At 38.7% G+C, this 19,214-nt stretch overlaps 1 protein-coding gene across 1 annotated transcript in view; it reads left to right on the top strand.

The window, feature by feature from the left end:
* cdkal1 (CDK5 regulatory subunit associated protein 1-like 1) overlaps nucleotides 1-19,214 on the top strand; it is a 202,331-nt gene that overhangs the window by 14,035 nt on the left and 169,082 nt on the right. The gene's annotated exons all lie outside the window — the stretch shown is intronic.

Below are 19,214 nucleotides of genomic sequence, written 5' to 3'. Positions count from 1 at the left end.
ATCATAAAAGTGTAGTTGCTAGTTGATCAATGCTTAGCCAAGACTGTTATGACAAGTGGATATTTCTGAACTCTGTCTTGCCTGTTCCTTAGTCACATATCAGTGATACTTCAAACTGTTTGCAAATGCAATAATGTAAACATTTAGTTTAGACTTCCTTGAACTGCATACATTGGAAAATTAAAAGGAAAGGGAGTGTATGAGTGGCCTTGAAAGTAAGTCTTTTATTTTAAGTCTTTTACTTTTATTTCAAGTTCAAGGGGTTATAGGTGATCAGTCACACACAGTGCCTAGCATTCCTGCCTGATCTTACATTGTTTAGAAATAAAAACAGCTCAAAAACTGTCTCAGCAGTCCCTGAAATAATCATCATTTGCTCCCATACATTTCTGTTGAGTCCATTCATACTTTACCATCTTATTACCTTTGTCAGTGTATTGTAATGTGTTAGCAGTACAATTTTCTCAACTTGATTTAGCTTCTCTGACCTAATATCTGATTAAAGGGGCTTGGATGTGTGTAGGAGCTGGATTAGCATATAAAAAGACTGTGACAGGACATCAGATAATTCTGATGCCATCTGTTTTCAATGGATTCTTTTAGAGGGAGAGGCAATGTGTTTGTGCTTCTCTGTTTGTGTGTACAACCCTGACACCCCTGCTCTTGTCAGCTTTTTAGGCCTGTTTTTGTGTTTGAGCTGCCAATTTTCCTGCCTTTTGTCCCATTATTTTCAGTTTTTATTTTTTATTTTAATTTTGTCCCAGGGAAAAGAAGACCCATTATTAGCAAACACCATGAACAAAGGCATCAATTATTTACAATAGAAAACACTTAAAATTGTTCAATTTTGTAATTATTTATTAATCAGCAGGCAAATTCACAGGGATTTGGCTTTGTGTCTGCCCCACCTAGCTAATGTATTCATGCTAGGATGCATAGACGCAAGAATGTACGCGTGCACAAACAGATGTGCACACAGAAATGCCGTAGGCAGGTTTGTGCTGTTTAAATTCCTTCGACAGTTCCATACATTCCATTGTCATTCCCATAAATCAGTTTTTAATAATTTCAATAATTTAATAATTTCTTGTTCAAATAAATATCTGTCTTAGAAAATGCAAGATTGAAAATATGCATTTTTTATGAGACTTCACAGTTTAGAAGTTGTGTGGAAATACTGTACTACACTCAGTGGCAGGGAAGAAAATGGAGAACATGTTTTTCCCATTAGGCTATCAGTATAAGACGTAATTGCAGCATTGACAAAAGGAAGACGTTGTCTATATTGAGATATGTCTTTTCTGCACATTTTTGTTAATATCAGATGTTTTGTTCACTTTAAGCTAAACCAAATGCATGTTGTTTCATACACTTAGGCTTAAAAACAGACTTAGTAGCTTGATTAATGTGATTGGAAGTGCCAGCAGAGCTTGTAAGGATCACTAGCAGTTTGCATAAGTGGACATGTGTGAAATGTTTTCAACAGAATAACCTCTCAAATCATTAGTGCATTTTTGAATGTGGTGGCACTGCAGAAAGAACAGGTGATGTCTTCAGTTTGCAAACATTACTGTTTCAGTAATGGTAATGCTTTCCAGTATGGTGGGAGGTGGAGACTGAGCATTTTGTGTGTGTGTGTGTGGGGTTCTCTCCTGATTACGTCTAACCTTCGTGTCCCCTTTTTTTAATAAATAAGTGAGATTATGTTATCCCAGTTTCACTCAAGTTTTTTTTCTAAGTAGATTTTGTCTTCACAATTTCAAAGGCATGTATCCCTTTCTGTCTCCTAGGTGGCTGTCCTTTTTCCCCCCATATCTGCCTTCCTTTCAGTTATGGCGACTATCAAAGGTCTTTCCAGCTTCACTTTTCCTTTTTTCTTTCTCAATGTTGTTTCGTCCTTCACTTGTTCTTTGATTTATTTTTTTTTCCCAGATTTTTCTTTCTGCACTCATGCCCAGCTTTCTGTCTGTTTTTTATTTAACCTACCTTCTCCTGTCCAAATTGTATCCCTCACTCTGGAAGTCTTTTGTATTTCTTCCTATGCCTTCATCTTGACACTGATCCTCTAATCAGCAATGAACAGTATCTGGGGTTTACTTTTGAAATTACATGCTATGCCTTCCATTTTCCTTGTCCTCTTGCCTTATCCTTTCTTCTTCCTCTCATATAATGTCTTGTGCATTTCTACTCTTGTCTTCCTTTCCACTCTTCTGTAGCCTCTACCTCTTTTTCTGGGTGTCATAGTTGGAGGATGAATGCAGTCAGGGGATGGTAACATGAGCTTCAAACCCACAACATCATAAGAACATGCTCTGTGTCTCTGCCTACTAAGCTATCAGGACCCCCCCTTCAATGTTCTCTGTATCAGAAAAATGAAAGCTTTCTGTGGTTGGGCTATTTGCATACCATTTGCATTTGAACCCCGACTGGCTGTTTTTGGAATGCCAAGAGGCTAAATTCAGTATTTATTACCCAGGCCCATAACTAGTTTTCACTTTTTTGTGGTATTTGCATCTGATTTGCATGTCCCTCAGCCTGGATATGGGAATAAGGGGCCAAATGACCTAAATTGTTTTAATTCCACAAAGAAAAAAAAAAAAAAAAACAGCAAAAGGTCTAATTATTATTATTAATCGAATTAGGACGCTTTACATGTGGAGCATAAATATGTGAAGAGGTTATTAACTGCAATAGTGAGTGGAGACAATCTGCTCTTAATGCAAACTGCATGAGCTTGGAGATACTAAAGTTTGTGAGTTTGTGGGTGCTTGTCTTGATGCTAAGCAGCTAAATTTCTTGCATCATATCAGAACTTCCTGTCCCAACAATAATTATCAAAGGCCTCCTTTTGTTCAGTTTTTTTTTTTTGGGAGGAAAACAACTTACTTCCCAGCAAAGATCCAAACCTGATATAATCCAAATTAGATCCTATTACCTACCCCTTAGTATCAAATAAAACACTTCTGAAACTGCCTTTTCAGAAAAATTGTCTGTAGCCTAAATATTGGAGGGAAAAAAATGTCTCTGTGATTTAGTAGACATTGGTCACAGGGCTGGACAGAGCTGTCACTCAGGCTGTACTCCGGTGATGCCTGGTCTATAAGCTTGGAAATTCATTTAGCAAACACGTGTCTGAGACAGATGTAATGATGTTAGATTGCACTCTACATTATTTGTGGCAAAATAAAGGTGGTAAGACTTAAAATTCAGATTTGTACTTGTACTCTATTTCTAATTTTGCTGTGGCCTAAACTGTAGACCTGTAGCTATGCCACATAATCAGACAGAACAGGGTTTGTACATTTTATTGTGTATGTCTGTGAAACATGAGAATATTTGTCCAGGCTCGTTCAGTGTGTGGGGGGGAAAAAAAAAAAAACACTAGTAATGCTGCCTAGACCACAGCCCTTCTCAGCTAACCACATCCACTTTATTAAAGTTCAGGCTGCATCTGTTGCAGTTCACATTCATTTGTATTTTCCCAAGGCCAGTCAGTTTTTACATACAGGTGGCCTCTGTGCTTCTCTTTTTTCTTTACCTTTCTCTTTCTTCTTCTTTGTCTGTTTTCCAGGTGACAGGCGGGAGAAATATAATGAAAATATACAAACACACACATACACATACCTCATAGATGCCTCATAGTCTGCTTACACATTCTGTTGTGTACATAGCAAATTGACATCTCTTCTTCCCATGGCTTATTTGTTTTAACTTAAAATTCAACATTTGTTCGCACGCACGAACACACACACACACACACACACACACACACACACACACACACACACACACACCTCATTGAATATAAACTGCCATCTCCTAGGGCAAACAGCAAATATAATCACATTTGTAATGTCAGAGAAATAGTGTCAATATTTGCCAAGTCTGTTATTGTTGTGAAATGGGGAACTGCCTGTGGTTACCATGGTGTGAATTATTTTGACAGTTAACTTTGAGGCAATGAATGACACTCACACTCAGACACTCACTCTCACACACGCACACATACACACACACACACATACTCTTACAGGTTTGAAAAGTATTTTGCAGAATTGGGCTGTCATTATTTCTACAAAGAGGAATAATTAGTTAGAATTTTATATGGTTAATTGATTTTGTGACGAAAGTGCGCACTGGGAGAATTTGAAATGTCCAATCACTACTTGGCTAAAAGTACTGATCACATTTGAGAAAACCCCCCTGTGCAATACTTCTCTCATTGGATGACTGAATAATCTTAATGTTAAGTTTTTTTCAGGCCATGACAGAGAGATGCTCATTCAACTATCATCACTTTTAATTGTGCGTCTGTCTTGTCATCATATCATACTGTGCGTGTGTTTGTTTCTTTGTCACCACCAATACATTAATACATTGTCAAAAAAATCCCAGTGCCATCCTTCTTGTACTGGCTTACTAGTTTTCTTAGATTGATTTAATCAACTAAAACCTTTCCCATTTGATAATATTGTCTGAAATAACTGCTATTTCCCAAATTTGAGTGAGTGACTCTGTGCACTGATCCAGGACCATAAACTTTACTTTTTATTGGAAAGCAGTTTTCTTTGATGTTCTAAAGCGGTAACCCTCAACTAATGTTTTTGACCATTGAAGAAAAATAGATTTTGGAAAAAAAAAGTGTAATGTTAGTCGTTGATAAAATGTAAGCAATTTGCTTATAATTTATTCTGAGAAGCAAGACGAGTAAAAAGGCAGTATCTATAGTATGCAAGGCTGTAATTTCAAAGGGAAGCACAAGAGTTGTCAATTTCACAAATGCTACAGGATCAAAAATGGGCAAACTACAACAGCAGAAAAAGCATTGCAACAACTGAATATATTCCACAAAGGTACTGTGACCCAATTGCAGGTTTTTACACGTACAGTTCTGTATTCCTAGAATTATTTTGGAGTTTGATGCAGTAATTTGTCTATTACTACATTGTCACAACAGTTACTATTTATTTCAAACAATTGTTATTTATGCCTTCATTAATTTTTATGACTGACAGCCAAATTAGATGATAAAAGTTTTATGGCATTCGTGTTTCTGTTCATCTCTTCGGTTTATTTTTGCTTTAAGTCATACCCACCCCTTACTGCCAATTCTTGTTTTCCTCATGATAATCTATTATACTGTGTTTAGATGTTTAATGTCGAGCTGTAAAACTGCCACAACAGAGGTGTCCATACAGTACTCATAAAGAACACATTTCTTGGTTTTTATTCCCTTATAACGCTGCGGCCTGTTGAGTAATAATTTTCTGTGTGATTGAAGAGCCTGAGCTCCACATATCCTGCTATAGTCCCTATGTTCCTGTCACACATGCCTGGATCAGGCAAAATACTCTTCTTTTAGAGCAAAAGAATTTCAGCAGCTCTATTACTGTGAATGTGTCATCTTGAGTTTGTCAGTTCTGACTGTTCTCTCTCTCTCCACCCACACTAAATGCTAACTTCATATTTCATATGGCGTTAATGATGAGAAGACAGTTATACTGGCCTCCATCTGGAACGTAAAAGAGTATGTCACATTTGACTCCGAGGTTTGTAGTATAAGTGGAATCATTGGGATATTACTCTGTCATCGTGTACCCTCCCAGGCCTTTCTTTCTTCAAGACACACTGACTTCTGTGCCCTTGACTCTAATAATCCCTCTCTCACTATGTGAAATATCTTTCATGCCTGCACTGATGATCATAATGGTTTTCTGTCTGAGCTGCAGACTAGTGATTGGCCCCAATTACTGCATGAACCTGAGGCTTCAAATCATCCTATCTATGCAAGGTGAGACTTGTAATGGCAAAAATCTATTTAGTCCCAGTTTCAATCCCCTGCCTGTATTCGCTTCACTGACACATAATGCACATTTAAAGTCAAAGAGAGACTTTGTCTGGACCCAGGTGCACCCACTGTGTGTCTACAATCAAATGTAAGAGAGACAGATTGATTCCAGCCTCTTGCCCTGTAGAAACAAACTTCTGCCATCCAAATTAGTGGCTCACTTGTCTCACAGCATTTATCATTCCTGCTCCACTTTCTGCTGAACCCGCTTGCTATTTTTCACAGAGATACCTCCACTTAATCTTCTAATGCTAGGTCTGTCCTTTGTGCACCCTTGTTATTTTGGTCTTTTTTGTCTGATCCTCTGTGTTTTTATGTTTTTCTCCCATGATCTTCTTTTTTTGTTTCATTCCTTTACCTCAACCTGCAAATCCCTGGTCTCGTCTGTGTTCAATGTTCAGTGTCCACCTCCATATTTCTTAACTTCTTTCTCTCGACTGTTACCCCCTCTCTCAGTCCTCTATCCTCCTCCTCTCTGTGTCTCAGGCTGCTCCTATCTGTCATGGTGACTCTATTCCCCCAGCAGTAATGGACTCAGAGTTGTTAAGGCAAGGAGAGAAATCCCAAGTGAATAGATGTTTTTAAGATGTTGTCAAACTGTTAGTGTGAGTGCCATATTGGGCCAATGTTGTGCCTGACTAACACACACACACTGAGTAATATCTGTCTCTGATGAATAGAAGATGTGCATATCATTCAAATCTTTGCCATGAATTTCTACCACTTAACTAAGTTTATGTGTGGGAGAGATCCTCTTCAACAGTGAGTCTTAGAAGGCTGCAGTCTGATATGTTATATGTTGTGCGTTTGTGTGTGAGTGACAGAGGAAAAGAACTATAAGAAATGACGTCAGATGATATTCATGCTAATACAGATGAATCTGAAAATACATTTTTCTTCTTCCCATTTTGGACTCGTCTTGTGCATTTTAAAATTATGACAGCAATGAAATATCCTTGGAAATAAGTGTTTTAAAACAGATGGAAAAACCTATAGTAATACACACATACAAATTTTTGGTAAATTTTTGTTGCCAACTACCTAATTTGATTTAGTCAGAAATGTTTTATCTATTCAATTCCTGAATATCTGTTGCTGGATGCCTTGTAATGTTTACCTAATGAGGTTAGGCTATAGATGGCAATGAGTTCCTGCCTTTTCCTCTGATTTAACACAATAAATGTGTGTTGTTTTTTTTTTTTTTTTTAGTAATTTAGTGAAAAGAATGGAAAAGAAAAAAAACATATCTTGAAAAAGAAAAGATTTGTCACGTTCACACTCTGCACCCAGCCAACTTAGGTGCATGAAATCAAGGCTGATGGGCCTACCTCTTCTGCTTCTGTGCCTCCAGTAAATCTTGGAAAAAAGGAAATTGTAATACTGGGTTGTCTAAGCGTTAATTTCCATCTTTGTAATGGTTGTAGTGTAGTAGTGTAGTGTAGTGTAGTCAGAAATGCAGAAACTGCAGAAACGTCTGCAGTGTTTCACTTGTGACTGACAGGTGTTGTGCATTGTGGGTAGCCGTGCCCTGTATGTATGTGCGTGCATGCATAGCTACAGTCAGGGTCCTCTTAATGACAGTTGATTTCATTATTATCCATGGCTGAGTGGTTACTCGCCCTGCTAGACAGATAGACGAACCACCAAAACCCCAAGGCCTCTCTGTGTGTGCACAAGAGTGTGAAGCCAAGGCTTAATAAATAAAACTGAATCCACAATGCAGATCTTAACAAAAATTGATTTATTAACAAAGAGTCCAAGGGGGAGAGGACAGGAGAGGAGTGAACAACAGGCCTAGGGAGACTTCCAGGGAGGTAGACAGGTGGCTGGTAGAGCGTGGCAGAAAACGGGATGGATGGCGGTTATGGCAGGGCACTGAGGACAAAGAAACGGAGACACAGTTGGTACCAGGTAAGCGAACACGGTCCCATGAACAAGGCTGGATGTAGGAGAAAAGGCCGATCTGGTTACCACTGGAGGATAATCAACAAACTGGTGACGAGCGGTGAGAGAGATCTGGTATTTGAGCTGCAGCCGAGGTGAGTGGCAATCAGCGGGGATACAGTTCAGGTGGTGGAGGAGGAGGAGATACAGCAGAGTAGTAGGTCAGCCACGCCCAGCCCGACATAGACAGGAAAAAAACAAAACAAAACAGAGAATGTACAGGATCCTAACACAAGAGAGAGCGTGTGTGTGTGTGTGTCCCTTAGCAAGTGCTTTCTTGTAAAACGTGATTGGAAGTGAAACGTATAAGTCCTCTAAGGCCCATTTACAATTTGCCATGTCAGTGAGACACATGTTGCAAATGTATACACATATAGGCGCACACATATTTACATTATGCAGGCACGCACCCAAACTGACAAACACTCTCTCTCGCTGCGCCCTCCCCAGAAGTGAGAGAACCTTTTCGACAGAAGTGTTATCTGGTGGGAATCTGTCCCAATCAGGGATTCCCAAGTTGTCACTTCTCACATACCCACTCTCACACCACATGCATTGGGAATATGTCTGTGTGCTTATGTTTATGCATGAGTGTGTACATCTGTGTAATTGGTCCAATAAGGCCAGTTTATCAGCACCCTTCATGATTAATCATTATAGAGGCTTTGTTAGGTGTTGATGCACTATAAATTTTATGGTCTCCCAACCTGGGTTAACTTAAAGTCCCCCCCCCCCCAAAAAAAAAAAACAAATAAATAAATAAATAAAAATAAATAAATATATATATCTATATCCAAAAAGTTCGCCTGTGTTGTGTTAGAGTTGGTATTGTGATAGTTTGCATTGTGATGCCAACAACTGAGGGGCCTTCTGTCTCCTGTAAATACATTTGAAGTAAGCTGGTAGATAAAAACTGTTATGTAGTTGCAAAAAAATTTTGGTGGTTCACATTACCTTCTGGAAAAAATCATTTACATGACAGTGATCTCTTTATCTGACTTGATTGGGATAACAGTGGGGACTCGGCTGATGCCCCACCCTGCCCTCCAGCCCACCTGTCCTCCCAGCCAGTTGGCCTGGCATCCAGCTGTCTGGTCAACCGAGGAGCCGGTTAGGCCATACAGGGCTTGTTAGCTCAGTCAAGTGTATCCATTCACCCCAAAGCTACCCCTTTGCCCCAGCGTGCTTGCCCCTATAAACCACCACTGCACTGTATCCCAAGGTCAGCATGTCCTGTGTGTGTGTGTGTGTGTGTGTGTGTGTGTGTGTGTGGATGTTTTTTTTGAAGACGGGATGGGATCTGTGAGAGAAGTCGGGGTGGTGGAGTGGGAAAGATGCTGTGTTTGAGAAGAAGGGTGGAATGGACAGATGAGAGAAGGCAGAAATAACAAGGGAGATAGGTGTGTGTGTGTGTGTGAGGCTGTATGTGCACACATGTTTGTGTGCATGTTAGGATGTGCGTGTGTGTGGGATATGGTGGAAAGTGGGTCATGGCATGGTCTGTGTGTGTGTGATGCACCAGGAGCATCATATTGACCCCTAGGGCTGCTGTCTGTGCCTTCTCCCTCTTACTTAACACAATCACAAATACATCTTTGCCTTTGTTCTCATACATCATCTACTGTGGCCCAAGACCACAGGGGAATCGACAACACCATAGGTCTGTTTCTGAGCTCTGGAAAACCTGGGAAAATAGTTTTGGGATATGACCGACTTGTAAAATGATATCAAACAGTACAGGAAATTTCATCCAAATTTCAACCAGATTTAACAGCAACTGTCCAAAAAATCACTATATTCACTGACATTACCTTATTCTTCTATACAGATACATTTTTTTCTCCACTAGGGATGGATAAAGGTTCTACAGTGTATGTATATCTGGTGAGGGAATATTAAAGAAAGCTTGGAACTTGAAATACGGTTCTGAAATGGAAAATATGAAACTAGTGGTGAAAGCAGGGCTATGTATGATGTATATCTATCATCGAGAGGGGGAATTAAAGAGGTGATTATGAAAGCTTCACAGTGCTTGGAAAGCATTTCGTCTCCAGAGCAATTTTTCCTATATAAATATACAATGTAAGACTGCAGTGAACTTCCTGAACTGCCTGAAAAACCTGAGCAGAATGCCTGACAATCAGTAAGAACTAAAAAATGCTAAATACCCTCCTGACAGGGAGAAAACTAATCTGTTTGCAGAATAATCACCATGGGAGCTCCACTGTGCAAGTTATGTTTTGCTTTAGATTGCAATCATATCAACTCAAAAGTCTTTAATTATTGAGATGATAGTGCCAATTACAGTACGTTACTGTAAGGCGTTGTAAATTAACCTGTTGTTTATGGAACAGTTTGTTTGTGTAGCGTTATTTCAGTACAGAAGACAAAGTGGACACGTCACTCTTGAGGGCTTGATGCTTACTTTGTCCTGAAGGTGCACTTGCCCACATCTGTATGAAAATGTCAACTTTTCAGGCCAGATGAAAATATATCAAATGCGTTTTTCCTTGAGGTGACACCAGGAGACATTTACAAGTGAAACAATTAAATTCAATTTTAATTTGAATCAAATTTATCTTGGTATAATTTTCCTCTTGTCTAATACCTTGGTGTTGACTGATTTAGTCAAACTTTAACTCTTGTTTCTGTTGCACTTTTGAATCTGAAATAATTATAAAAAGACATTCCAACCTGGAAAGTTGTGTAACAAAAGAAAGTGGGTGTAGCTGTGTGAAGAATAGGAAATGATTAGGAGTGTAAGTACTCATGTTGACTCTGAATATATTAAATACAGTGCCCAAGATTTTTAAGAATTTTCCAATACTGCAGGTTAATACTGCTGTCATGAGGTGCAGAGGAAATTGAAAAAACAAGAGGAGGAAAAAGAACGAGACATTTTTGATATGTGCAGAAGATGGTGACAACAAATGGTGATAGGTTTGCAAATGACGAGTGGCTATAATATATGGAAGATAGATGAAGCAGAGGAGTGGAGGGAAAATAAAGTTTGGGTCCTGTGGGCAAAATGAAAAAAAGAAGAGAATGGATTAAAGGAAAAAGTTACTTTGGGAAAAGAGGGAATAAGAGTGACAGTGATTTTAGGATATTATGGTAAATAACAGGTATCTAAGCTTTACAACGCAGTAAGAATAACCCTGAACTCTCTTTTGCCTCCATCATGCCTCTGGCATGTATTTTCATGCTTTGGGGCCTTCAGTCAAGTATAGTTATTTCAAACAACTCTGAGCATTGTCTTTTACTCCTTTGGAAACATCTTTGAAAACTAATTTTACTCACTTTGAGAGGGGAAAAAAGGCCGTTCTGTCCTCGATTGACTCTGTGAATTCACCTCTGGCTACTTTAGGCCTCACACTGACCACCGGAGGATTTAAATGGCACACAAAGACAATAGTAGGGCACCAGTCCTGTATGAGATATTTCACCATCCATTGTACTATTATCCACACTGTCTTATTTTGTGCAGTCGTAGGGAGTCTCACCACTGTGTTGCCCTTCATGATGTTACTCTTTGTGCAAACACACTTGTGGAGGTAAAGAAGGCCCAATACACCATTGTCCAGCTTTCTAGCAACAATGCTTTAGAAAAATGGCTGTTTTTTCCACTCCTGCTGGCTCCTGCTGGCTTGATGCATGCCTCTGTCCTGAAACAGGGTTTTCGGGTTATCCATCCATCCTCTTCAGTTGTGGCTGGAGGGAACTTTTTTCAAATTTGGTGAAAACACTCACTTGGATTCAGAGATGTACTGATTAGATTTTGATTTTACTTTATAGTGACCTCACAATCTTAGAGTGAACATGTTTTTGGCCTTAAATTTCAAAAATCTAGCATGATATAACTCAAATACCATAGGATAAAATGAAATAATAGTATTTTATAGCCAAATGGTCGCAGTGGTAACGCCACTGTGACTTTTGAATTTTCAACAAAACACTTCTGCCAATTATTCAACACTGTTACTCAAGAACCAAAGCTTGTGACCATATTTCCTCTAACTTAGGTGCTTGGGTGACATACAACTGCAGGGCTGTTATTCAAATTTGTAAAGGGACAGAACTTTCCCCCATGCTCTTCTGTCACTTAGGGTATAAAGGGTATATTGTCTTTACTTTGTCACTCCACTGCTGATGTTGTGCTTGATGCTTCTCCAAACTTTTCTACACTGTTGGAGACCCACTTTTTAGCACTATAAAATATGCACAAATTAAAATTATTTTGGAAGATGATGTTTGGAAGGAAGGAAATTATTAAAACTACATTAAAAAAAAGCATTGTTTGAATCAGGAAGTTTGATAAAATTAAATCAATTCACAAAGAGTCTGAAGAGGAGAGGTTTGTGTATTTTCTCTTTACATGAACAACTGAATTAAATTTACAGTTTGAGTTTTCATTGCTGAATTGGCACATCTGCATACAGTGGTTACAAGAGAGTTTAGGGAAATTACCTTATTCCCATTTTGCCTGTTATTGTTTGTGTGTTTCTCTGCTTTCTGACCCTGCAGCTGAGCCTCATTTCTGTTTCTCTGCGGGGTGCTGCACACACCTGTGAGCAAAATGACAATCAAAATGTGCAGATACAGCAGAGTACATAATTTATAGCTGTTCCTGGAAGAGAAATAGTGATACAATTTGAATGTTGAATTTGATTTGTGCACATAAACATGTTGGCTATGAACTGTGCGTTTTTTCCCCTATTATTTTCATGGAACAAGTGTTTTGTTTCAGTTCAGAGCAGGTTTGTGTAAGTGAATATATTGTTCATTTTAAATGAAAATGAATGAAAATAAGAAACATAGTTCAACAGCAGTCTCTGAAATATCACAGTAAACAGTGCGATAATTATTCCACGACTTTTGCAATATTATATGGACTAGGTTTTTGTGTTCTCAACTTTCAACCATTTTAATATGAGGTTTTTTTTTCTTTTTTTCAGACAGTGATGCTTCTTTAACTTGACATGTTTCGACTGTACCTTCAGTCTTCTTCTGAAGCGCTGAAAAAAAGAAAAAAACCTCATACTGTTGAAATTTGAGTAGACTGAATGAACATAATCGCATTTTCAACCATTTTGTATTAAGGAATTCACTCTTTTTGTATTGCCTTTGTAAAATATGCAGTTTATGTTTTTAAAGATGGTAATGTCTTTTTCTTCTGTCATGTCAGGCTAACATTGGTACAAGCACATACTACTTTAAATAATGAGATTCTGAGTAACTGAAGAAAACACTTTTTTCTTACTCCACATAGCTCTGCAGTTGACCAGCCCCAACAGACAGAATTGATCTTTTGAGATGCTATTGTGACCGCAGAAATGCTCTCCAATGAATTAGTTTTCTGCTCTGTATTGGTTCTGTTGCGTTATGCACAGGCCTGTTTTCTGTTCTGTTCAAATGCCATACCAATATTATGCAGGTTGCTAGTGTCTGCTGAAATGAATGCTAGAAGTGGTTGTTGCAAAATAGAATGCAGAGCAATAATAGCTTTATATGGATTATCTTGCTTTCATAATAATTTTAAGGTCCAAATCCTAATTAAAAATAATACTAGATGAAGTGCCCAGCCTTACTGTACATATATTTTTTCACTTTCATCTTTTTCCTTTCTGTTTTTGCCCCCTTCCCCCTTTCACGTTTTGTTTTGTCACGCTCTGTTTTTCTTCTCACTCATTGCAGCATTGTTAGTCATCCTTAAAACTATTTGGGTGTCGACTATTACTTGCCTCCACTTCACACTCACTCCTCTCCTTTTGCACATTTTACAGGATGACCATCTTCCATGTCTTTCTTTCCTTCCTACCTACCGCCCTTCAAGCCTTTTTGCTTTATTTCTTTTTAGAGACACTAGCAGCCATCTGATGCTCACTCACTCTTTCTTTAGTCCATCTTTCTATCTATACTTATTTGGTGCTTGCACCTGCTCCCATAATGCTTCCTTCCCATCTTTGTATGACCTTGCACATGCGCGGGCACAAACACATATTTCGTTCACACAAACGCACACACTGACCTCAGGTGCTACCTTTCTAGTATCTAACTCTGATTTAGTTGCAGGATGAATTTAGGTAGAAATTGCATGCAAATGCATACACACTTTTTTTGTTCCAATGACATTAAGTGGGAGAGGCCCCCGGGTTGGTGTCAAACCTGTGACCCCCTGTTAACGTGGCATTTGCCATAACCACAAGACCATCTGCAGTGCCTCTAACAGCTATTTGGACAGTTTGATCTGACTACACTGTGAGAAAAATCAACGGTACAATTTGTATTTATTTCCAGAGGAAGTCTTTGGTCTGTTCACATGTTTGATGATAAAAAGCTAAAGCACAGAAATTGATTTGTTGGCTAATGCAGAGCCATCAATAGTAGCATTAGTGATATTTAGCACTAGAAGCACCAGAGCTGCATAAATAGACAACTACACAAATAACTGCCATGAGCTGTCATTTTTTATTCTGATAAATTAAATAAAAAATGTCGTGAACATTTTGTTGTTTTAATATGTGCCTTCTCTTGGAAGGTCTGATGTGACCATTGTAAACAGTCATTAACAATTACTTTACTCTGGATCACGTTTTCTACTTTTTGTTGTATTCTTAGATTTAGTTTGTTCAGATTTGTTGTACATGATATGTCAGAGTACGGAAATAAGTGCTTATACAAAACTTGTACACACAAAAAGTGTGAGTGGGAATATCTCAACATCCTCTTAAAACACTCTGACTTTTAGTGCTTTCTTACTCTTTACGCACACACACAAACACATCCATCCACCCACCCACACACATGCCCACAGTCATTTGCCCTCACTCACACACATACTAGGATGCTTGTCTCACCCACTGGGTCTTTTCTTTATTAGATAAAAGATAAGTCAACAGTCGGCACATTCTGTTCGAACAACCAATAACATAATTGCCTCGTGGCCATTGCATGCAAATGAACCACATCACTCCCCTGCCATTGGCTGAGCCTTTATATCTATGCAAATCTTATGCAAATGTCACTTTCCAGAGATTTCACAATAGCACCGTTTGTTTGGTGGTTTTTTTTGGGCACTTGAGTGCTGAGTCACTGACTGCCACCTTAGTCTGCTTTCCCACACTGATGCAGCCATTAACAGGAAAACATAAATGTGGTGACCTATGAATATAGCAAAAGCCGGAGAAGGCTTCATTTAGGCATAAAGGAAGCCTCTGAGTCTGACAGAGGAGGAGGATGGTGATCACAGTGAAATATCTTTCAGTGATAAGGGTGTCCTGATTCTCCAAATCCTCTATTCAGTTTCATTTTTGATTTTAATTTCTCAATTTGATTCAATTTCTTGATCTTCTAGATGTAGCCATTTTTAGACTTGTCTACTCTTATCTAGTCTAGTATCATTGGTTTTATACTATGATAACTTGCTTAATCTTCTTTCAGAAGATTTTCTACATGTGTTGATTGATATAATCTCCCCTCAGTTGTTTGCTATTTACTGCATTAAGGCCTTATTTGCAAATTGTAATAATTTCTTCACAACTTAAAGTAGCAATACCTTCTTTCAGCAGAAACTGGAAATGCACTTTCTGCAAACTCCATACATGGAGGGCAAGACCTTTGTGGTAAGATGTCACCTGCTTAGCATTTCATAGCATGGTTCCAGTATGCTACTTAAATCTTAAATCCTTAAAGGGTTTTCCACCACTAAATCACGTCTCATGCTACAAATCCTTTAGTAGTATTTGCTTTAGTGTGAGTTGAATTTTGTTGCAGTTTAGTTGATGGTCTTGATTTCATGGTCAAGTCTACCTCTTTGTGTTGCCTGTGGGGTTGTCCTGCTGTATTTGTCACCTGTCACAGGTATTTGTTACCTGTGGAGGACGCCACACACACACACACACACACACACACACACACACACACACACATACATAACAAAGCTTACAAACAGTGATATAACTCAGGGGGGGATAACGAAATATTTCAGCGCTGGTGATTTCAGGATGGGGTTCGAGTTGAGTTAATGTTTTCTATATCAGCAGTTACCATGGTGCCTTTTAACTGGCAGCAGATTCAAGTTACAAAAGGTAATGCAGGCTGGCCACACTTCAACACTTGTGTGTGCTTTTTCTTTCAGAAGTGTCTTGACACACTTCTGTGATGTGATATTGGGGGCTTCGCTACATCCTCGATTCCACCTTTGATTTTGAAGGTTGAAATTGTGCTGTCATTGCGATCAATATCTAATTTACAATCAAGATTGTGACGCTCCTATTCAGTACAGACAAATAATCAGACTTTACACTCTTCATGTCCTAATTTGCCATCTACCTGCTAAAAGGTATCCAGTTTTTATTTTCCTGCTTATCTTTTCTTGGAAAAAGAAAACAAATGGGTAACAATTCCATATTCAATGCTAATAACATTGTAAGCAAATGTCACCAAAAGAGAAAGTCAGCATTTAAATTTCACCACTCTTTCTAGTACCCTGTTCACTTCTTCGCGCCACCAGTTCATGAATAAATGTCACATTTTTACTAAACATGTAAAAATATGAATAGAATCTTTGAAATGCACAATGTTGAACCTTCTAGTTTCATCATGAGATGACAATTATGGCTGCAGTGCATAATCTGAGTTGATGCTAATGCATTTCTGTGACATGGATGATACCAGTTAGGTCTTGATAAAATTCAAATGTATCAGTTTGCTCAGCATAAAGAACTGTCGCTGATTATGTGACAGCCATTGTCAGTGCAGTCCACGGATCATAGTATTATTTCTGACAGAGCAGTAAGAATGTAACCAGACAGTAAATTGTGTTTGCAGCTGTGAAGATGAGTGTTTTCTCATGTCATATTTTAGATAATCAATGTCAGTGTTTCCCAAATAGCAGCTAATTGACTTAAGCATAGTTCTCATGACCTAAATATGATGTTGTGTTAAACCAGAGTCTGCATATCATTTAAATCTTAAGTTATGAGATGTTTTTGGATACTTTCTGAAGTTTATCTACATAATGGGCTGATTGTAGAGATTGTGTCAGTAGAAGCCACCAGATTTAGGTATTTCATTTTAGTTAAGTTGCCCAGACCAAGTTTCTGCTTTCATCAGCTGCTGTCTAAGATGGTGGAGATGCAATGTGTCCTAAATAAGGGAGGTGATCACTGAATGAATTTTCAAATAAAAACATTTAGACAGAGCTCAGAAGCAGCTTCTGCCAGTGGTGAGCTCAGCCTGTTGTGGTGGCTTTGACCTCCAGATCATTAGCAGCAGTAGGGCTGCTGACTTGGGTTATGTGTTTGCTACCAATGTGACACTGGCACAGACATCCCAGTGTTCTGCTGCAGAAGTGTCAGCCCTGTGCCAGCCCTGTGCTACTGGACAGGGATGAACTGTTGCACTTGTGGGTGTGTGTATCCACTGAGATGAAGCTGGACCAAGAACAGCTGCTGTTGTTGTCATTGGCCAGACTAAAGGGCGTTAGAGATTTAAAACTACAAAGACCAGAAAATTAGCCATTGGCATGGCCATTTGGACCAAGGCTGCTGTGTGTCAGCGATGAATATCATATGAACAATAGCTAGTTTTATAGCATGCTGTTGGGTTATATAATAGCAATAGAAGTTAATCTAGTGCTGAAATAATTTATCAATTACATTAGTAACAATTTTTGTTTTAACTGCTGAACTGAAAATTTCAAAAGATTAGCTCTTAGTGTGATTTTGAAGTTACTACTTCTTACAGACTATCATTTGTCAACTAATGCAAATGAAATCATTTGAAGTTTTTATGCTAATTCATTCTAGATGAGGTGAATCATTTAAAACTTAATCACTTAACAAAACAGAATCTTTAATGAAAAATATGCCTTGGAACTGAAATATCAGAGCAGTCTGTGTATATGTTTTTCTTGGCTGTAGTTCCCTTTATTGGTTTAGTTCCCTATTTCTGTGTACGGGTAAATTATGCTGACTCTGTACATAGGATTGTTTAGCAGATGTTGGTACATTTGCACTGTTCAGTCTCTCTCTCTCCCTCTCTCTGTCTATCTATCTGTCTGTTGGTCTCTCTGTCTCTCTCCCTCCCCCTCTGTCTGTGTATGTGTGTTAAATTGATGGAGAGGCTGTTATTGTTGGTCTGGAAATCCTCCCTCGGGACAGAGAGGAGACAGCAACTGCACAGCTGAGACCACTCCCACTAGTCCTGTGTGTGTGTGTGTGTGTGTGTGTGTGTGTGTGTGTGTGTGTGTGCGCGCGCGCTGGTTGCCTAGACAAATAAAGGTAGCCATAATGGGCATGTTTTGCCAGCTGAACTTTATTCTGTCTTTCTCCCTATTCATTTACTTATCTATCTATCTGTCTCTCTCTCTCTCTCTCTCTCTCTCTCTCACTCAAACAAACAGAAACACACACACACACATTCTTTGTAGCTTGAAAAATAGCAAAGAATAGTATATTTAGAGTTTCAAGCCCTTTCCCTGAACACAAGGCATAACACGATTAATGTCCACGATTATATGGTGACATGCAGCTGTTTTCATAAAACATTATTAAATTCAACTTGCTGTCTATTACAATGAGCTAATACACATCAAGGTCCATACCACTGTGTTAACATATTAAGAATTATGGTTAAGATTTAGTTTTTTAATTCAATTTAATTCAATCAAAATTATTTTGCTTTTGTCTTCGAACTTTTCCTCATTGGATAGACTGGCATAACATAACACATTTCAATTTACTGAAACTTGAAGATGCCTTGGTTATTTGAGCTATGCTGATGCCATTGGATCTTTTCTCTGAATTTATCTTACTTATGAGCATCTGCAACCAAAACATTGATTGTTTAGTCAGAATAAGAATGAGTCCTTGGTACCAAAACTGTGTGTGGGCTGGAGTGTGAGATCTGTGTGCAATGCTTTTGGTGAAAGTGAGGATTTAAGAAGCAGAATTTACCAAAGGCAAGGTTGTTGGTCTTCCCTTTCTCTGCATCCTGGGACCTGGTGTGTGAAAAATGCTGTGGTCACGTATCAAATTAACTAATGTAGAAAATACTGTGTGTGTATATATGCATGACTGCAGCTGTGAAGTGGATTCTAAGTGAAATATCTGGTTCAATGTAGCGTAAACAATCAAGCTTCTAGCTCCCCACCACAGCCATGCCATATCCCCCTGAGTATGTGTGCCTTTGTGTGTGACAGCTCTCCTGGCAGTGCCATGCAAAACCTGCCCCAAACGCCTTGAGTAGCAGCCGAGCTTCACATTGCAGAAACACGAGAAACACAGCAGTGTGTGTCTGTACTAACATACTTTTTTCTAAATGTCTGATGGATTTTAACTGTGCCAGGGACCAATGATGTATTTCTGCTTTTTAATTGTGCTAATTTGAAATTGGTGTTTTATGATTTGGCTTATGATTG

This window comes from Echeneis naucrates, chromosome 6 (genome assembly GCF_900963305.1).
Source record: "Echeneis naucrates chromosome 6, fEcheNa1.1, whole genome shotgun sequence".
In the NCBI taxonomy this organism is placed as follows: domain Eukaryota; kingdom Metazoa; phylum Chordata; class Actinopteri; order Carangiformes; family Echeneidae; genus Echeneis; species Echeneis naucrates.
This window is presented reverse-complemented; position numbering and strand designations above follow the sequence as displayed.